This window comes from Ornithorhynchus anatinus, chromosome X5 (genome assembly GCF_004115215.2).
Source record: "Ornithorhynchus anatinus isolate Pmale09 chromosome X5, mOrnAna1.pri.v4, whole genome shotgun sequence".
Taxonomy (NCBI): Eukaryota; Metazoa; Chordata; class Mammalia; order Monotremata; family Ornithorhynchidae; genus Ornithorhynchus; species Ornithorhynchus anatinus.
Genome location: NC_041753.1, coordinates 15,354,187 through 15,376,434, shown reverse-complemented (window position 1 = coordinate 15,376,434; position 22,248 = coordinate 15,354,187). Strand labels below are relative to the sequence as shown.

At 42.8% G+C, this 22,248-nt stretch overlaps 1 protein-coding gene and 1 non-coding gene across 5 annotated transcripts in view; both read left to right on the top strand.

The window, feature by feature from the left end:
- GNE (glucosamine (UDP-N-acetyl)-2-epimerase/N-acetylmannosamine kinase) overlaps positions 1 to 22,248 on the top strand; it is a 122,485-nt gene that overhangs the window by 11,101 nt on the left and 89,136 nt on the right. For all 4 annotated transcript variants that reach the window (XM_039910807.1, XM_039910806.1, XM_029055890.2 and 1 more), the window contains exon 3: positions 20,179 to 20,250. The gene's annotated coding sequence lies outside the window, so the exon portion shown is untranslated. The remainder of the gene's footprint in view (positions 1 to 20,178; positions 20,251 to 22,248) is intronic.
- Positions 14,475 to 14,611, top strand: LOC114808411. Its single transcript, XR_003756259.1, has one exon. It is a non-coding gene; the product is annotated as a small nucleolar RNA SNORA7 (small nucleolar RNA).

The window sequence follows — 22,248 nt, the reverse complement described above, 5'->3', positions numbered from 1 at the left end:
AAATTATAAAGTATGCACAGCTATTAATATCCAAATGTTCCTCCAAATTGCTTTAGCGATTATACAGTTCATATATTGACAATCTGAGAAGGAAGCTGTGCTCGCATATTTCAGAAAATGTCTCATATCCTTTTAGTATATTCATTCAATTCAATAGTATTTATTGAGCGCTTGCTATTGCAGAGCACTGTACTAAGTGCTTGGAATATACAATTCGGCAACAAATAGAGACAATCCCTGCCCAATGACGGGCTTACAGTCTAATATGTTTGTCCTACAGAATAAAGTACTGTAACAGTCCAGTGCTTATGTAAGAAAATATAGGCACAACACATTCAGTGGGAAAGACATTTATAGCAGAGATGTGCAGCCTTATCATGCAAGCTAAGCTGGTGACTGTAAACTAATTATGGACAGGGAACAGGTCAGCTAATTCTATTGTATTGAACTCTCCCAAGCACTTAGTACAATGCTTTGCCCATTGTAAGTACTCAATAAATGCCATTGATAGATTGGTTGGTGAGGCTTCACTCTGACAGCAGATCAGATTTGAGCCAGATCTGGGACCAAGGTAAAGTTAGAAGGCTCATTGTTTCAGGGCTGGGGGAGAGAGAGAAAGAGAAGGAAAGAGAGAGAGAGCTGGCGGGGCCTCTGGTTTCCTCCTCTCTGGCTCATGGCCGCTCCAAATCTGGCTCATGGCCGCTCCAAATCCACAGTCAATCAGAGGGAAGGGGGAGAGAGGAGAAGGAGAGGAAGAGGAGGAGAAGGGGAAGGAAGAGAGGAAAAGAGAGGGGAGGAAGAGGAAGGTGAGAGCGAGACTGTGTCTCTGTTTATTGTATTCAATTCCTTCCTACAAGTTCCCCATTCTGAAAAAGTAGTATCCAGCAGCTGTAGCCACAGTAGTAGTAATAACAATGATGGTATTTCTTGAGCACCTACTGAATGCAGTCCACTGAACTAAACGCTTGGGAAAATAACAGAAGTAGAAGACGCATCCTCTGCCCACAAGGAGCTTACGTTCTAATCAAGCGCTTAGTTCAGTGCTCTGCACAGAGTAAGTGCTCAATAAATACGATAGAATGCATGAATAATGGGGGAGAAAGACAGAAAGAAATTCCCCAAATAGTGACATCAGGTTAAAATTGAATGTTCAATCAAATATACGTCTGAACAAAGCATCATGGCTTAGTGGGAAGAGCATGGGCCTGGGAGTCAGAGGACCTGAGGTCTAATTTCAGCTCTTCTACTTGTCTGCTGTGTGAGCTTGGGCAAGTCACTTAACTTCTCTGGGCCTCAGTTGCCTCATCTGAAAAAGGGGGATTAAGACGGTGAGCCCCATGTGGGACATGGACTGTGTCCAACCCGATTAGCCTGTGTCTACCCCAGAAGTTAGTACAGAACCGGGCACATAGTAAGCACTTAACAAATACCACAGAAAAACACTCAGTTTTTGAAAATTTTGGGGTCCTCTATTAGGCGCTACTAATTAGACACCACTTTGAAAGTATCTGCACCTAGCCAGCTTACATATAAACAGGTCTAGAGAGTGGGTTCAGAAGTCACCCAAACATTACATCCAGAGCCTAGACATTTTAAACATTTTTAAGAGAATCCATCCTTTGTTTCATGGGCAAATGGTCCACTCTCATGGCTTCAAGAAAACTCCCAAATTTACCTCCCTGGACTTCTCTGCAATCCTCTATGTCCTCCTGCCTCCAGGACATCTCCACTTGGTTGTCCTGCTGACACCTCAAGCTCAACATGTCCAAAACTGAACCCCACATTTTCCCTCCCAAATCCTCTCCTGCTTCTAATGTTTCTCTCACTGTAGAAAACATCACCATCATTCAAGCCTCTCAACCTTGGTGATATCTATGACTCCTCCCTGTTGGAATGTGGGAGAGGTAGAGACCATGGAAAAGGGGGAGCATAGATTTATGAAAACAGCTATGGCAAAACAAGATAAAGAAGCTTGGCTAGATAAAAAATTATCCTCCAAACCACATATTCAGTCAGTCACCAAATCCTTACTTGGACAACATCCCTATAATTCACCCCTTCCTCTCCAAACTCCTACCACTGTAGTCCAAGCTCTTGTCATATCCCATCTCGACTATTGCATCAGCCTCCTCACCGGCCTCCAGCCCCTCCCCATTCCAGCCCACACTGCACTCTGCTTCCTGGTTCATTTTCTAAAAAAAAAAATCCTGCTCACATTTCCCCACTTCTCAAAACCCTCCAATGGTTGCCCATTTGTCTCCATATCAAGCAGAAATCCCTGACCGTTGGCTTTAAGGGACTCGATCAACTTTCTTCCTCCTACTTATCCTCACTCCTCTCCCACCACCCCTCAGCTCGCCTGCTTCACTCCTATCAAGACAATCAGTAAATCAATTAATCAGTGGTATTTATTGAGCCCTTATTGTGTGCAGAACACTGTTACTTGGCATTTGGAAGAATACATTATCGATGGTAGAACTGATCCCTGCCGTCAAGGAGCTTATAGACCTACTCTTGTTCTTGTCTCTATTGCTATTGCTATGAGAAGCATTGTAGTTTAGTGGAAAGACTACGGGCTTGGGAGTCAGAGGACGTGGGTTCTAATCCTGGCTCCACTACTTGTCTGCTGTGTGACCTTGGACAGGCCACTTAACTCTTCTGTGCCTCAGTTATCTCATCTGTAAAATGGGGATTAAGACTGTGAGCCCCATGTGGGACAACCTGATTACCTTGTACCTACTCCAGTGCTTAGAACAGTGCTTGGCACATAGTGAGCGCTTAAAAAATTCTGTAATTATTATTATTATTGTTGACCTCTTATTCATTTCCTCTCTTCTATCTCAAATTCCCCCAACTTCATAGCCAGCAGACAACTATGTGTGGACATGAGAGAGGTTGGGGGACAAAGTTGAAAGAAAAAGACAAGGAGAAAGGAAAGTTATGTTGACTTGGTGTGAAGACAATTGTTGTTAAATAAAAACTTGGAGCCAGAAACAGATTTTTTCATAGAGAACAGCTAATGACCTCATAGGAACTATATTGTGGGAATTTAACTTACTGGCAATGACTGAAGAGATATGTTTGAAGTATGTGGTTTAGAGAAAATAAGAAAAGTGAGATTCTTTAGAAAGAGAATAAGAAATAGGCTTAAACTGAAGTGAGAGATTTAGACAGACAAAACTTACTTCTTGACTGCTAAAGTTACAAATACTGAAATTAGTTGCCAAGGAAGATTGTAGAATCTCAGACCCAAGTGAACTTTGCAAGGAGGATGGACAACCATCTGACTTGGATAATTTAAATTTAGTAGGCCTTCTTGGGGGGTACCCTTACAACTCTAAAGCTCTAGGATTCTAGGCTTTCCCCACTGAATCACATGTATTTGTTTCCTTTTAAGACAAACACACTCTTATTAACAACTTCATTAATTCATTCAATTGTATTTATTGAGCACTTACTATGTGTGAAGCACAGTATGAAGCGCTTGGGAGAGTACAACAACAGACACATTCCCTACCCACAATGAGCTAACTTAAAAGGATAGTCAAAATAAACCATTACACAGTTCTGAATTTCCCTTTTATTTTGCTCCAAGGACAATGGAGTAACAAAACTAGCAAACAGAAATACCCATGAATTCCTTTAAAAAATATTTTCACCCCAAGTGGATATTTTTCTAGGTCATTCACATGGTTATTTGAAACAAGGGTGTGTGGAGGGAATCAAACCAAATGCAACTTTAAATCATCTCAAGCCGGTGTGGAATCATTTTGCTTTGCTAATTTCTAACTGTCTAAGTGAGTCATCAGAATTATGTGTGGGGAAAAGGTGGGGTAGGGTGGGAAAAGGGAGAAGGGGGGAGTGTTTAAGCTCCATTTACGTAATGTGACCTAGGATAGAGAAACAGTGCTTGTTCCAGTTACAATAAAATAGGGATTACAGTTTCAGTAGGATAGGCCACTCCAATTCACTACGTCAGTTACTCTCAAGGAGAATTTTGAAAAACAATGCCTGACCTTTATAAACTATTTGCCTTCTCAGTCCTTATGAGCAGGGATTACATCTATCAAGTCGGTTGAATTGTACTCTCCCTAGAGTACAGTGCTCTGCACCCAATCAGTGCTCAGTAAATACCATAGTTTGATCATTAGTATGCTTGAGAGAATCTAAGAATATTCGTAATCAAGACAGTTATTTCTGAAGGTCCATAATCTTCAAGGCATTATGAATATATGCACTCACTAAGGTTTAAAGATGCTACTCTTTCTCCAACTTTCATTCATTATACATTAGAATATGGATTTTTATTTTAGGGATTATGTAATTTAAGAATATTTACTATGGGGGTGTTACTTGAGTAAAAATTAGGTTAATTATCAATTAGAGAAGTAGAGTGGCCTAGTAGATAGAGAAAGGGGCTGGAAATTAGAAGGACCTGGGTTCTAATACTGACTCTGCCACTTGCCTGCTGTGTGATCTTGGGCAAGTCACTTAACTTCTTTGTACCTCAGTTACATCATCTGTAAAATGGGCGTTAAGACTGTGACCCCCCCCCCCCCATGTGGGACACGGACTGTGTGCAACCTGATTAGTTGGTGTCTACCCCAGCAGTTACTACAGTACCTGGCATGTAGTAAACACATAACAAATACCATAAAAAATATGCTTTTAGCTTTTATTCTTAGGATTCACATACAGAATCTATATAAGTGTTTCTTGCCTATAACTAAATGAACACTGGACATCAGAGATACCCATTGACGTACATGGTAATGTTAAAGCAACTTTGCTTAATTTAGGGTATCGGACAAGAATGTCAATACAATATTTAACAAACCCAAGTCTTAGTTTCAAGGTGTATTTCATAGTGGAGAGAGAAGAATGATCTTGGGTGCCAGTTATCTAAGGAAACTCCCGATGCTTTACAGAGAGGGGAGAAGGGAAATCTCCCAGTGGAAGAATTATTTATGATGCATTCAAAAATTGCTAAGCTCTCCATATCTCACTTTCAAAATAATCACAATTCAGGATAATTCATATTGACAATTTATAAAAATAATTATTATTATAATTGTGGTATTTTTAAACACATACTATGTGCCAGGCTCCGTTCTAAGCGCTGGGTTGGACACAGTCCCTGTCCCGCATGGGGCTCACAGTCTTAATCCCCATTCTACAGATGAGGTAACTGAGGCACAGAGAAGTGAAGTGACTTGCCCAAGGCCCCCCAGCAGACAAGTGGCAGATCCGGGATTAGAACTCATGGCCTTCTGATTCCCAGGCTCGTGCTCTATACACTAGGCCATGCTGCTTCGCCTCATCACCCAAATATCTTGGATTGACTTCAGTCCACCTTGGCAGAATTAGGATGAATTTGTTTCTTCACATTTTCACTGCAGAAATGGACTTAACAGAACTTAATTGCACTTTCTTTTTTTCTTTTCAAGTTTAACCCTAACTTTAACCCTGCTCGTTGTGGGCAGGGAATGTGTGTTTATCATTACATTGTACTCTCTACGTGATCTCAGTACAGTGCTCTGCACACAGTAAGCACTCAATAAATACCATTGAATGAATGATCGAATGAATGAAAGCTCTGATGCTGTTTCATGCCATTCTACTCATTGGATCCTGCATCATATCCTGTAGCAATTCAAGGTAAGATATGCTGCCCTTTTAGCCTGACCTACTGATTCAGTGGCTTTAGAATTTCAGTGACTGATATGTTCTAAGCTCTATAGCTAACCTGTTACCTCATTCAGAACATATTTTGCATAGGAATACTATGACTACTGGCAGCTTCAGCAGTCTGCCAGATCTCCGTCTTCTGTGTGGTGAATTTGAGCTGTAACTGAGTTCTGTTAGAGTTACCTAATGGTATTTGATCACTGCTTCTAAGAGCCAAAGACCACTGTATAGTCTCTGGTTGAACTTTTCAGTTCCATTGTTTCCAGAGGAGAAAAGACTATTGCAGAGGATGGAATGATATTTCTATGTAGAAAACTCAACAAGTTCACTGGATTCGCTTGCTAAGTGAATTCATTCATTCAGTCCGTCAGTCAGCTGTATTTATTAAGTGCTTACTGTGTGCAGAGCACTATACTAGAGAAGCAGCGTGGCTTAGTGGAAAGAGCACGGGCTTGGGAGTCAGAGGACGCGGGTTCTAATGCCACTCCACAGCTTGTCTGCTGTGTGACCTCGGGCAAGCCACTCAAATTCTCATTGCCTCAGTTACCTCATCTGTAAAAATGGGCATTAAGACTGTGAGTCCCACATGGAACAACCTGATTACCTTGTATCTACCCCCTCAATTAGAACAGTTATTGGCACACAGATTGTTATGCTTAACAAATACCATGCTTATTATTATTATTATTGGGGAATGTACAATACAACAGTAAAGAGTGATAATCCCTGCCCACAGCAAGCTCAATCAGAATGGTTTCTGTCAGGTTTTCACACAAGCAAAAAAATTGCCCTCAATTACTACTGTTAGTTTTTACCAATTTGCCTTTACCAGGGGAAAGAAAAGGGAATTATTAACACCCTGAATGAACAATACTTTTTAGACCTGCCTGCACGAAGGACAGCTCTGCAGTGTACAACAGCATGAGAGAGGGAGTTTAATGCATACTAACAGACATGAAAAGGAGGAGAATGAGAAGTCTCATAGACCAAGGCAGCTTCATGGCTCAGTCATATTAGAGAGCTGTCCTTTCATGGTTGCTATCCAGTTGGGATCCACAGAATAGGCTTCACCAGGCAGGTCTGCTCCACAGGGCCCTTCCTGGTTCTGAGTTTCTCAGCCTTAGACTTTAAATTGTGGATCTTGGTAGGGAAAATCAGTTAGCCTCTAGACTGTAAGCTCACTAAGGGCGGGGAACGTGTGTGGCAACTCTGTTGTATTGTACTCTCCCCATCCTGAGTCCAGTGGGCCTGGTTTAAGCAGCAATTTAGTCAACAGCAGCTGCCAGTCATGTATGACCAACGGCCAATCTGAAACTACAGAGAGGACCCTGTCTGCATGTGACTAACTCAACGTAGCCTAGTGGAAAGAACATGGACCTGGGAGTCATAAGACCTGTGTTGTAATCCCGGCGCTGCCACTTGCCCACTGTGTGACCTTGGGCGAGTCACTTAACTTTTCTGTGCTTCAGTTATCTCATCTGGAAAATGGGGGTTAAGACTGTACAAACTCCAGTGCTTAGTACAATGCCTGGCCCATAGTAAGTGCTTAACAAATACCATTTAAAAAACCCAAAAAACCAAAAACTTTTTCAGCTCAGGCCTGAGGGAATTCCCAATTGTTGTAAACATACCATTCTTCAATCTCCTTATATTTGAGTTAAAACAGTGTAGAACACATTTGCACTATTAAAGACATTATTATTATTATCATATTTGTTAAGCACTTACTATGGGTGCCAGGCACTCTACTAAGTGCTGGGGTGGATACAAGCAAATAGGATTGGACACAGGCCCTGTCCCATGCAGGGTCACATTCTCAATCCCCATTTTACAGATGATCCCTTTTTTACAGATGGACTTCCATGTGCCAGGTTATTGAGGGAAACTAGCTCAGGTTTGGCTCAGGCCAGACAAGACTAATGTCTTCCCACAGCAGACATTCAGCCATTAAATCATTTTTAAGGAAAATGATTACCAGGAAAATGGGGGAAACAGCCCCAAGATTTCTGCCCTCAAAGGGGCCCACCACGGCCAACCTTTCAATGCACATATTCCTCCCGAACCTCCACCAAAGCAACTCTAGGGCTAAAAATGGCCCTGAGAAACTCAAATTTGTACATGCAGAAGGAGGAGCACACGTACTCTGAGTAAGGGGAACTTTGGTTTGAGAAATACACAGTTTCCACTGCCCTAGGCCCACCAGAGCTTTAATCTGATGACAGAGCCCTGCTGATGACATAGATCCTGCCTTCTGCCATGCCCACGGATATTTTATCCAAAATCTATAGAACAGTGAGATATTAGAAAGGTTAAAGCAAGTTAAATATGTTGTAGGGCTAAACAAACAGCTTTATGTTTGAGAAAAAATTCTCTCAGTTGCTAGATTAGCACTCTCCCAGAGCTAGTAGCAGCACTTTATGTACTTTCTAATCCTGACTGAGTTTGATTAGCTCCAAAGGTGTACATGGGAGGCATGAAGCCAAACTTTGAAGTGCCAGTTACTTTGTGTATCACCGTTTATTTGGATATATGCTTTCTGATTTCCCTTCCTAAGATGCTGGATAAATTCTAAGTCTGGATTGTAGCAGTTAGTTTTTGTACGGAATGATTTCTCCTGTACAGTTGAAAAGGATTCAATCTATCAATGGTATTTATTGAGCACTTACTCTGTGCAGAGCTCTGTACTAAGCACTGGGGAGACTACAATACAATAGAGTCGGTAGGCACGCACCATGCCTTCAAGGAACTGACAATTCAGTTGGGGAGACAGACGTTAAAAGACATTAACGTCTAGGGTAAGCAGCAGAGTATAAGGCTCTGATTGTAATTTCTGTGGGGGTGGGAGTGGGGTGCCTATCAAAGTACTTAAGGAGTACAATGTGAGATCTAAAAAGGACCTATCTGAGTGCTATGTCTATCCATTTTCAGATGTCCCATAGACCTCCATGAAGAGAGGTTAGCCACGTCACTGTGGAGAGTTTGGCATAGTGGATAGAGCACGGGCCTGAGAGTCAGATGGTCGTGGGTCCTAATCCCAGCTCTGCCACTTGTCTGCTGTGTGACCTTGGGCAAATCACTTCACTTCTCTGTGTCTCAGTTACCTCATCTGTAAAATGGGGAATGAGACTGTGAGCCCCATGTGGGACAGGGACTTGTGTCTAAACTGATTTGCTTGTATCCACCCCAGTGTTTTAGAACAGTGCCTGGCACAAAGTAAGCGCATAACAAATATTGTTGTTGTCTTATGCTGTCGTGTCATGTCTGACCCATAGTGACGCCATAGACACATCTCTCCCACAGTGCCCCACTTCCATCTGCAATGGTTCTGGTAGCGTATCCATAGTTTTCTCGGTAAAAATATGGAAGTGGTTTACCATTGGCTCCTTCCGCGCAGTAAATGAGCCTCTGCCCTCGACTCTCTCCCATGCCGCTGCTGCCTAGCATGAATAAGTTGTAGCAGATTGTCTTCCACTCGCTAGCCAGATACCACGATTATTATTGACAAACTGGATTTATGGAAGATCATTTCTTTCTATGCCATTAACTCGGAGATAGGTATTTGAGATTTTTGACTGGCTTCATTTAAGAATAGAACAGGAAGAAGGAAGAGGATGGGTCTCACTTTTGGTTAGTCCTTAATTCATCTTGATGATTAAGTCCCCTAGAGGCTCTGGGTGGAGCAGACACAATAAGGAGTATTCAAGGATGTGGAACAGTATGGAAGGTGTGTTTATAAAGTCATAAGATAGGAGTGTCTAATTACATTCCACTTCTGACCAATAATGCATTGTCCTTATGCCAGAACAATAACCCACCTCAGCCATGTTACCGAATTTCCTGGTATAGTGGGTTAAACTGACAAGGTTTGGCTGTAAGCCACCAATTGTTCTATTGGATGGTCAAGTTTCACTTCACGATGATTGAATTCTGTTTCAGGTATGCTGAAACCGCTTTAAGGTGGCCTTCATCACAGTATAAGAGAGCTGAAGAAAGTTGTAGCATTAGGAGAATTATTTCTCATGATGCCTTATCTTAATTTTTCATTCCAGCCCAAGCAATGTTGTTGTTTTTTTCTGTTGTGTTCAGCTGCTTTTACAGTCACTTGTCAGGTGTGTGATTTTGGGCAAGTCACTTAACTTCTCTGTGCCTCAGTTACCTCATCTGTAAAATGGAGATTATGACTGTGAGCCCCATGTGGGACAACGTGATAACCTTGTATCTATCCCAGTGCTTAGAACAGTGCTTGGCACATAGTAAGTGTTTAACACATACCATCATTGTTATTATTATATAACCTAGGGAGATTAGAAATTACTGGGGGAAGGCCTCCTGGAGATGTGATTTTAAAAAGATTGTAAATATGGGGAGAACTATGGTCTGTTGGATTTAGAGGAGGGAGTTCCAGGAGGGGGAGAGGGTATAATCAAAAGGTCAGAAGCGGGAGGGGTGAAAATGAGGCAGAGTGAGATGGTTAGCTTGAGAGGAATGAAGAGTCTGAGGATGTATGTAGGCATATGGCAGTTTTCATTCATTTATTCATTTGGTGGTATTTATTGCTTACTGTGTGCAGAGCACAAATATAATAATAATAACGTTGGTATTTAAGCGCTTACTATGTGCCGAGCACTGTTCTAAGCGCTGGGGTAGATACAGGGTAATGAGGTTGTCCCACATGAGGCTCACAGTTAATCCCCATTTTACAGATGAGGTAACTGAGGCACAGAGAAGTTAAGTGACTTGCCCACAGTCACACAGCTGACAAGTGGCAGATCTGGGCTTCGAACTCATGACCTCTGACTCCCAAGCCCGTGCTCTTTCCACTGAGCCACGCTGCTTTTATATAAGCAAATATAAGCAATACCATTTCTGTAACAGAACTATGATCCATTCAACCTCGTGTTCTGTCTCTGACAGTGACAACAAGTTGTTTAGAGGAAGCATGTGTTAATTGGCCATTCCTGGCATCCATCCTTTTCAAGTATGCATGAGGGTTTCTAATTCATATACTTGAATGAAACCTTGAGAAAAATCTCACCAATTCATATTTGCATGAAATTCTAGTGGTATTACAGAGCTTTCTTTCATCAAGTGCCCCAGCAATTGCCTCATTGTCAAGAAGAGGAATGCACTTCCAGCCTACTCTTTGGAGAACGGCACCATTTTTCCCACATGAGGTTTACCCTCTTAATCCCCATTTTTCAGAGGTGGTAACTGAGGCCCAGAGAAGTGATGTGACATGCCCAAGGTCACACAGCAGACAAGTGGCAGAGCTGGGATTAGAATCCACGACCTCTGACTCCCAAGCCCGTGCTCTTGCCACTAGGCCATGCTGCTTACCTCAAGCTAGCACATTGTTCAACCAGGCACTGTTAGGCGAAAAAAAAGAAAAAGTTAGAAACCCGAATCAAAACAGCCACCAAGGGCTTAGGGGAATTGATAGTGTGGCCATAGTGTGACAATAAGCCCAAACCTAACTGAAGGTCTGTAGAGTCCTGTAAATAGCAAAGGACAATCTTTATGAGTACAGAGTGAGATAGGCAATGTTGAATCTGTATTCATCTTTTCAGTCCCACACAGGTAGAATTCAGTAATTTCAAACACCAAGGGCAGTTACAAGCATACAAACACTGTTTACTGAGAAGCAGCGTGGCTTAGTGGATAGAGCACGGGCCTGGGAGTCAGAAGGACCTGGGTTCTAATCCCGGCTCTGCCACATGTCTGCTGTGTGACCTTCGGCAAGTCACTTAAATTCTCTGGGCCTCAGTTACCTTGTCCGTAAAAATGGGAATTAAGAGTGTGAGCCCCGTGTGGGACAGGGAGTGTGTCCAACCTGATTAACTTGAATCTACCCCAGGGCGTATAACAGTCCTTGGCACATTGTAAGCACTTAACAAGTACCATAATTATTATTATTAATTTATTTTATATTAATTTCTCAGTTTAGGTTTTTCTTTCACCCATTTGCATATGGTAGAGTTCTTAATATCCTCTACTTTGATTATGATTCTTTATTGTTTTCTCCTGTGTACTTTGCAACTCTGTAATACATGCCACTACTTACCTAATGCTGTTCCTCAAACAGCTAAAGTCAGAGGCAGGTGGTTCAAAGCATTTAGGTAAAAGAGACCACTGTTTAAGGCAAGATAGGCTTGGACAGGTATATGGTCAAACACGGCACAGAGTCCTGGAGGATTATGTGGATCATACTGCAGTGGACATTTTCAGTTAGTTTTATTAATGCATAATAATAGCAAGTGTTCAAGTTCGATAGCATCTTTCGACAAATTGGTGTTGACTCTGTACACTTGCTCTCTTCATTCCAAAAGGATTGAACTGTAAACTGTAAAAGGAAGTTAATGTTTGATAAATGGGAGAGTTAGCTAAGATTATACTTTGAAAATTTGGTGGTTCTGGAGACTCTCCCATTATCAAACATTAACTTCCTTTTACAGTTCCTGCTCTTACTTAACCGAGAAGACAAATAAAATTACAGTGGATTTCAGGATTTCCATCTTGCATATCCTGTATGTTCTCAGGTCAGGAACGCTACTCAAATACTAAACTCAGTGATACCTAAACAATGAGAAGGATTGAAACACTATACTTAAACCCATTTCATGTGGTAGGTGATAAAAGTCCTAGGTGACATGATACCATGATGAAATAGTTTGCTCACTAATCCAGTCTCTCTCCCTTGAATCTGGGCACCACATCTGTTCAGCACTTGTTCTGTCACCTAACCTAAAGCTCTAAATAAACACCCTCCAGTGGAAAAAACCTCCCTGTTTTTTCTTGGAATTAGACAAGCATCCATCTTAGGGTTGGGCCAGGTCCCTATTTACCCAGAAATCCTATATCAGTGAGTGTCCTCTTGTGCTGGGTGTTCCAGAAACACACTGAAAATGAACTCATGGTTCCCCGGGGAAAGTCATGGAAAAAAATTTTACTTTTTATATTAATTTCAACAGAGAACATTCCTATGTTCAGCTTACTTTCAAGAAAAAAACATCTGAGTCAGAGTTGATGCATATCTTAATTTAAAACTGGTATGGATTTTGTTCCCCAAGGCTCTCTATTTGATTTTAAATCTCCTTGATTTAGGTTCTCCCACAGGGGCTGAGATAATTGCAAGTTTCACAAACTTCTAAACCACACAGTTCCTATTTTTAAAACTGGATTTGAATTTGGATTTGGATCCAGATGCTCCTGGATTTGACTACTCAACTTTTCCCCCTCATCCTCCTCTCTTGGAGAGGAGAGACATAAAGGTGGTTTCTCTGTCCAGTCAACCATTCAAACAATCAGTGGCATTTACTAAGCATTTGACCCCACAGCACCCTCCAGTTATCACCCCATCTCCCTGCAAACTCCTTGAGCAAGTTGTCTATACCCACTGCTTTACTTCTCCTCCAATTTCCTCCTTGACTCCCTCCAATCTGGTTACCACCCTCTCCATTCCATGGAAACAGCCCTCTCTAAGGTCACCCGTGACCTCCTCCTTGCCAAATCCAACAGCCTCTACTCCATCCTGATCCTCCTCAACCTCTCAGTTACCTTTGACACTGTGGACCGCCCCCCCCCAATCCTTCTCCTAGAAAGGTTATCTAACTTTGGCTTCACTGACACTGGCTTCTCCTGGTTCTCTGCCTATCTCATCAGCCCCTCCTTCTCGGTCTCTTTCACAGGCTCCTCCTCTGCCTTCGACTCCCTACCTGTGGAAATCCCTCAAGGCTCAGTTCTGAGTCCCCTTTTATTCTCCATCTACACCCACTCCACTTCCCTGGAGAACTCATTCACTCCCATGGCTTCAGCTACCATCTCTGCATCGATGATTCCCAAATTTACCTCTCTAGCTCCAACCTCTCTCCTTCTCTGCAGTCTCACATTTCCTCCTGCCTTCAGGACATCTCTACTTGGATGTACCTCCAACACCTCAAACTTAATATGCCCAAAATGTGAGTTCCTGCCCTTCCCCAGGCTTTAATTGTGGTATTTGTTAAGCACTTACCTTGGGCCAAGCACTGTACTAAGCACTGGAGTAGATACGGGATAGTCAGGGGTCCCACATGGGGCTCACAGTCCAAGTAGGAGGGAGAACAGGTTTGAATCCCCATTTTGCAGATCAGGGAACTGAGGCCCAGAGAAGTTAAATGACTTGTCCAAGGTCACACAGCAGCTAAGTGGTGGAGCTAGGGTTAGAACCCAGGTCCTCTGACTCCAAGGCTCATGCTCCTTCCTCTAGACCAGTCTGCTTTCCATAACTGTAATAATAATAATGATGGTATTTGTTAAGCACTTACTATGTGCCAAGCACTGTTCTAAGAGCTGAGGTAGTTACAAGGTAATCAGGTTGGAAACAGTCCCTGTCCCACATGGGGCTCACAGTCTTTATCCCCATTTTACAGATGAGATAACCGAGGCACAGAGAAGTTAAGTGACTTGCCCAAGATCACACAGCAGACAAGGTGTAGAGCCCCCTTCATATATGATGGACCATCACTTTCTCTACCTTCAAAACCCTACTAAAATCATATCTCCATCAACATACCTTCCCTAAGCCCTCATTTCCCCTCTTTGCCGTCCCTTCTGTGTCACCTACGCATTTGGTATAACCCTTAAGCACTTGATAGCACCTCTGCCCCATAGCACTTTTGTACACATCCTTACATTCTGCCATTTCCCCTATCTGTAATTTATTTAAATGTCTGTCTCCCTCTCTAGGCTATCAGCTCCTTGTGGGCAGGGATTGTGTTTCCCAACTTTATTGTATTGTACTCTTCTATGTCCCCCTCTCAGAATGGCACCTGGAGAGTTTCCAATACTCTACCAGTCTTGACTGTGGGAGGGAGAGTCCACAGAGGCCTACCCATTCCATTCCTAGCTTGGGCAGTGGCTAGCGAGTGGAAGGCAATCTGCTACAAGTCAAAACTCACCTGTGCTGGGCATCAGCGGTGTGAGAGTCGAGGGCAGAGATTGTTTACTGCGTGGAAGAAGACAGTGGTAAACCACTTCCGTATTTTTACCAAGAAAACTCTATGGATATACTATCAGAATGATTGCAGATGGAGTCGGGCCTTTCTGGGAGTAGATGTGTCCATAGAGTTGCTATGGGGCGGAGACAACTTGACAGCATAAGACAAGACAAGGCTCTTCTGTGTGCTTAGTACAGTGCTTTGCACACAGTAAGTGCTCAGTAGATATCATTGATTGATTGACTGATTGCTGAATCTGGGAGGAGGTAAAGGACCAAGAGGGGTAGTCGGCGAGGTTGTCAGACTGACTGGCTCCTAAATTCGATTGCACTTAACCCTTGTGGATGAGTGGTTACAAGATGCCAAAGCAGTCTGTGGCAGCTACTACAATTGCCGCACCCTCAGCTCAGCCCATCTCCTGCTTCATGCCTCCCTTCCTTCTCTCCTTCCTCTCTCTCCCACTGCCCCAGCTCCACCAGCTATTTCTTCCCCATCTCATCCTTATAACTTTACCTACCCTCTGACCCTAGCTGATTTCTCTTTGCTCTCCCCCAAACCTTCTCTCCCACTCCCCCTACTGTTTTTCTGTCCCCCATTCCTCATTAGTACCCATTCTGCCCCATTCCTCTCTCCCTTCCACCCCATTTCCTTCATTCCCTCCAACTCACTGGGAGAGAAAGTAGCTCGGCTGTGGGATATCAAACCATCACCACAGCTTTTTGTGAGTGACAGCAAGACATGGGCGCAAACAAATCTCTTTCTCCACCTCCGAAATGGCATGGCCTCCCTCAGAGATAGTGGGAGCCAGAAAGTTAAGAACAAGCAGAGGGCTTTACCTTTTGCTCTCTGTCATGCCTAAAGCTTCTCATTCTCAGTAAATCTATCACTGTGGTGGCACAAGCTCTGCTTGTATGCAATTTTCAGCTTCCCCACAATTTTAGACTTGACATTTCAAAATGGATTATTGATGCAACGTATTCTTTGAAAGCTGTATTCAGTGACTTTCTAGTGCCTAGCAGTTAGAGAACAAGGAGAATTGTAGATGATTATCAGCTTTACCACTGACTCACTAAGGGGCCACTTGCAACTCACTTACCCCTGCCAATTCAACTGCCTTTGAGAGCGATGCTGCATTTTCGTGCTGAGGCACTGGGAGGAAGGCATTTTAGGAGTGCAAGATGTCAGTAATTTCTTTTCTGTTCCACTTTCTTCATCTGAAAGGAAACTAAAATCTTGAAACCGTGACATTTGGACCATTTGCTCAAAGTCCCATCTGATGACTTTTAATCATAACTACAGCTTCCTTCAATTAGATTTTTCTGTGATTTAAAGGATTTATAACGATCTTGTAATTGCTCCATGCCGACTGCAGGGAAATTGTGCTTACCAAAAAACAGCCTGTGCTTGTTCCTGTGTACTTCATTTGTTTTCTCCCTTTAGAGTAGAGCTTTAGAAACCCAGAACAAAAAAATACCCTTATTGGAAATGGTGAAGTGTCAGAGTCTGTAGTGAGTGATCATCACTCCCTAACCTTGATCCCTACTCTTGGGGTTATTAGCAACTTCAGCTCCAAGTGATAGGAGACACACGTAGGTGAAGTTAGCATGGCCTAATGGATAGAGCATGGGCCTGGGTTGGGGGGGGGGGGAAGGGGGGCAGAAGACCCGAGTTCTGATCCCAGCTCTGCCACTTGTCTGCTCTGTGACCTTGGGTAAATCACTTAACTTCTCTGTGCCTCAGTTACCTCATCTGTAAAATGGGGATTAAGACTGTGAGTCCCATGTGTCCAACCTGATTAGCATGTATCTACCACAGCCCTTAGAACGATGCTTGGCACATAGTAAGTACTAAACAAATACCACTGGACCTTACCATCACCTCGATGACATTCACCAAGTAGAAACCGTCTTCTCTTGGTTGTACAATCATTTGGGTCTTCCCCATGCCTGTTGAACAAGAACCCCTTTCCACCCTCCCATGTTTTTTAAGAAAGGTGGGAGTCAGGGATATGCATCTCTGCCACCCAAGTGGTAGTAGTAATAATAATGATAATAATTATGGTTTTTGTTAAATGCTTACTCTGTGCCAGGAACTGTACTAAGCGCTGGAGTAGATCCAAGCAAATTGAGTTGGACATAGTCCCTGTCCCACATGGGGCTCACAGTCTCAATCCCCATTTTATATATGAGGTAAATGAGGCACAAAGAAGTAAAGTGACTTGTCCAAGGCCACACAGCGGACAAGTGGCAAAACCAGGATTAGAACCCATGACCTTCTGACTCCTAAACCTATGCTCTATCCACAATGCTCTGCTGCTTCTCAAGGTAGACCCCATCCCATAGCCTCTATGGAGGGGAACAAACTAGAGAAGTGGCAAGGAGTTTCCATCCCACAATTCAGTGTCCAACTTTGTGATATGCTCTGAAATCCTTTCTCTTTTTTTTATGGTATTTGTTAAGCGCTTCCTCTCACTAGCTATTCTCCTCAAGTCATCTATCCACTTTGCAAGGCAATCCATTCCCCTGCACCTCACTCTCACCTTCAACCCCTTGCTCATGGATTCTCTCTTGCCTGGTACGCCATGCAGTCAATCGATTGGTCAATCAATCGATGGTATTTATTGAAAGCTTACTACGTACCAGGTACTGTACTAAGTTTTTGGGAAAGTACAATACAATAGAGCTGGTAGATGCCATCCCTGCCCACACAGAGCTTAAAGTCGGAGCTTAAAGTCTACAGCGGGAGACAGATAATAAAATAAATAACAGATGGGAAAATAGTAGAGTATAAGGATATCTGCATAAGTGTTGTAGGGCTGGGGTGAATATCAAAGGGGTAAACAAAGAAGTGCATAGTAGAAGTCTACTATGCAGAAGGAAAAGCGATCATCCAATAGATCGCATCTCCTCCCAGAAGCCTTATCTGATTAACCTCTTATCTCCCCCCCACACTATTCTCCTTCCCTACTGCATCACCTATGCATTTAGCCCTAACCCCCAAGCACTTATGTACATATCCTTATATTTAGTTGTTATCCCCTACCTGTAATTTATTTTAATATCTGCCTCTCGCCCTAAATTATAAAATCCCTGAGGGTGGGGATCATATCTAGCTACTCTACTGTGCTCTCCTAAGTATTCAGTACAGTGCTCTTCACATAGTAAGGACTCAGCAAGTATGATTGATTGATTAGGGGAGTGGATGCGGTTCATGGTCACGCTCTTAATCCCCATTTTACAGATGAGGTAGCTGAGGCCCAGGGAAATGAAGCGACTTGTCCAAGGTCACACAGCAGACATGTGGCAGAGCTGAGATTAGAACCCAGGGCCTTCTGACTCCCTGGCCTGTGCTCTACCTACTAGACCACACAGCGCTCATTAACTACTATAGATTGATTGACACTGCTGTTCCCTCACCCGTTTCACTAACCATTCTTGAGTGTAACAGTCATGTTTGTTGTACATAGGGTTGGGCCTTTACTTCCTGCTAAAGTAGTGAAATTGAGTATTTAAACAATCTAAGTGGGTACATAATGCCATAGAGACTGACATGTACTTAGTTTACCTAACATGAACATTATTTGGAAAGTTTGAAAGGTGAGTGAGGGATGGGTAGTAGGGAGGAAAAGGGGCTCCCGTGCTTGGAATTTTCTTTTGACAAATCTAATGGTGGGTGGGGTCTTTATATCCTCCTACTTTATATAATAATATGTCACCTAAATCTCTCATGCAGAAATTTAAGCCTGTTCTTCATAGCTCATCTTTCCTAGAAGTGAATAACTGATCTCCACCCTCCAGATAATATCTTCTCATGTAATTGAAGGTTATTAGGTCATCCCTCAGTCTTTGCTTCTCTAGGCTTTAGTAATCCTATTTCTTTATACCTAATCCTATAACTATTTCCATTGCTTTCTCCTGAATCATTTATGCCAGAGTGCCTAAACTGGGCACACCGCTGAGCCACTTTTTTAATGGTATTTGTTGCCAGGCACTGTTTTAAGCGCTGGGGTAGGTACAAGCTAATCAGGTTGGACCTAATCCATGTCCCACATGGTGCTCATAGTCTTAATCCCTGTGTTACAGATGAAGTAAAGCATGAAGTAAAGTCCAGGTGAAGCAGCTTGGCCTGGTGGCTAGAGCACGGGTCTGGGAGTCAGAAGGACCTGGGTTCAAATCACAGCTCTACACCTTGTCTGCTGTGTGACCTTGGGCACGTCATTTAACTTCTCTGTGCCTCAGTTACCTCATCTGTAAAATGGGGGTAAAGACTGTGAGCCCCATGAGGGACAGGGACTGTTTCCAACCCAATTACCTTGTAACTACCTCAGCTCTTAGAACAGTGCCTGGCACATAGTAAGTGCTTAACAAATGCCATTTAAGAGAAAAAAAAAGTAATTGAGGCACAGAGAAGTTAAGCGACTTGCCCAAGGTCACACAGCAGGCAAGTGGCAGAACTAGCATTAGAACCCAGATCCTTCCGACTCCCAGGCCCGTGCTCTATCCACAAGGCCACGCGGCTTCTCACTTCTGGACACATAGCTCCACTGTCGATATTTAAAATGGAAATTACACGAGCGGACTTGTCCCTTGAGGAGGTTATATGGCATATGAAATAATGGCTATAAAGAATTTTGAATGCTGTTGATAGAGTGATGATGATGATGATGGTATCTATTAAGCGCTTACTATGTGCCAAGCACTGTTCTGATTTGCTGTATTAGGGCTTCAGGGGGCACAGCTAAGCAGGGAGGTGTTCAGGATCTCTTCTCTTCCCTCCCCCAATCCCTTTTGCTGTCACTGAGCCGGGTAAACTGTGCATATCAAAAGTTTCTGATCAAAGGATCCCCTAAAGAGTGATCCATGAGGTGGACAGGCTCAGCAGGAATCTTGAAAAATAGCAGGCTAATATTCATTCATTCATTCATTCATTCATTCATTCATTCATTCACATTTATTGAGCGCTTACTGTGTGCACAGCACTGTACTAAGCACTTGGAATGTACAATTTGACAACAGATAGATAGAGACTGTGAGCCCAACAATGGGCTCACAGTCTAATATGGGGCACGAAGACTGCCTTCTGGGTTATGGTGCTAGGGCACATTATTGGCATTATGCTGCAGTCACCATGGCCATGAATAAGTCCTGCTCATGAAGAACCTTGGCACGCACTTCGTTCAATCATATCTACTGAGCGCTTACTATGTGCAGAGCACTTCACAATGTACTCCACCCTTGCCCACCTACTTGCCTGTTGCACTCCGTGTCCCAGCAGGAACATGATTGGCAAGGGATAAGCCAGTGCAAGTCATGCCCCACAAACCACTATAATCAATTCCTTTGCCCAGGTTTCCATCCTGAAGGCAGTGGCTCACTGTCATTCTGGATGGAAGACTCCATCAAGCATCGAACTGCTACTAAGTATGGAACATGACTGGGTTGGGGGCGGGAGGGGAAAATCTCCCTCTTCCACCTCAGGTAACCTCTTCTCTCCCATCCCTCTTCTCTCCCTTCTGCAGGAGGTAGTCATTGAAGTGGAAAATTCAGCGGTGCCTCCGGACTCCAGCACTCCAGAGATTTTTTAGACAAAGGTATTATAAAAAAAAGTAGTAAGTGCAAAGAAAAAAAGGCAGGGCTATAATCTAGCTTCCTTGGATAATTAAAAGGTCGCATTTTTCAGAAGAAACCCAAACCCAAGGAAAACAAAGCTAGGCTTTCCCACACACCTTTACCACCCACCACCCTCAGCCCCTCCTATTCTCCTTTAGGGAAAGGTGATTTAAATTTAAAATTTAAATTCAGCTTCTGCATCACTAGATCTGAATCTGAAAACACCATCTCCCCATGTGATTACCCTCACTTACTGTCACAAGACCCACCTCCTAATAAACAACTTCAGAAAGGGAAAGCATTCAAATGGAAAATATAAAGAAGCCTTGAAATTCAATTATGCTTTGAGTCATAAAAAAGGGATAAAGATTCCTTCTTTAGATTATTTTACCACTCTTTCCTTAGCATTCTAGCAGTCCATTGGGAAAAGAATATTCCTTTGATTGAGTAGGAAAAATAACACGAAGCTTCCCCAGCCAAAGAGAAGTGAAATGCTAAGGATAATTCAGCCATAAAACTGACTTTCATTGGAAAGTTCTAGGTAACTGGTGTGAACTTGAGTTTTTTGACTAAATTATGTAACTTCTGTAATTGCCTCAACTCTCTAAAAGCCCTGTATTTTTATTGTTTTGTGGCTATCTCAGCTTGAGACTCTGAAGTCTCCCTCTCCTGAGCACCAATGCTAAAGCTCTTTTATCCCCTCTTCAAGTATATGATGCTCTCAATGCATCTTCTATAGCATTTATTCTTGCAATTTAAGTCTTGTGCCCCTTTTCCTTCCCAGGCAAGATCAGCTTTATGAAAGCTTGCATTTCTTCCAGTCTCGCCTTTCACTCTCCTTTGTTTGATGTGAATTCTCTAGCAGGAGATGACCCACATCTCAGCATATCCTTTTCAGCATCCTTTAACTTGACTTGCATTGAAATGAGTAAATCTCAGGTCTCTTCCTGTCACTTAGCCTATAGGGCCGGATCCTCTCTACTTGCAGATTTGCAGTGTCAAAGGATGTGGCCAGGACTTGTTCCTGACCAGAGGAATAGTTGAAATGAGTCTTTTCTGAGTCACCAATACGATAGGATCCCATGAACCTTATTGTTTTGCTCAAACTCAATTCTAGGGAAGGTATAAACTCTTAAAAGCCTTTCATCAGAAGGGAAGTGGATTTTAAGGGAGAAAATCATTTCATACACTCTAACAAAATCAAAAATTGAGTTAACCTTGAGAGAGAAGCCGTGATATGATATCCAAACAGATGACAAACTTCTAGATTCTGGGTTTTTTTACACAACTGTATTTCCGTCAGCCTTCCATTAATAGAACTGTACACATGTTAACAGTTGTGAAATTAAACAGACACCTACTCTTCCCACACAACTAAAATGAGCATTTAGGAAGGTGACAGAATATACTTGGCCAGATTAGTGGGGTGAAGGATTCTGCAAGGCCCAGATGGACATCTCCACACTACAGAGACAATCTAGACCCAACTTCATGAGAAGCTTGGGAAGTCACATTTCCTATAGCAAGCCTGCCATTTCCAGCTCTTTCTCTGAGGCTATGCTATTTAAAACAGGCCCACTCACAGTCAGGGTCTTCTTTGTGTATAGGGTCTTCTGACTCAGGATCCAGGATCCAAGTCCTTGCTGCTGTACTCTCTCAGGGTTTGGGAAAAACCCTCCCCCAGTGTCCTTTCCTTCTTTCAAACTTTCAACTGAATCATTGTTCAAGTCTTCCTTAAATCCTTGCAGCAGGGTGCCAGTAAATAAAACGAATAAAAAACAAGGCTTATCTGGGTGGGAATTAAAAGAATGGTTTAGAATAATAGATTTTCAACAATAAATTTGATTCCTTAATTTCAAAGTTAAAAGCCCCATCATAACGTTTTTCTCAGACCCATTTTTTTAAAAAACAAAACAAACAGCAACAAAAAAACCCAACCAAAACCAAAAATGTGGTCTCTTAAAATTACCAAACAGATT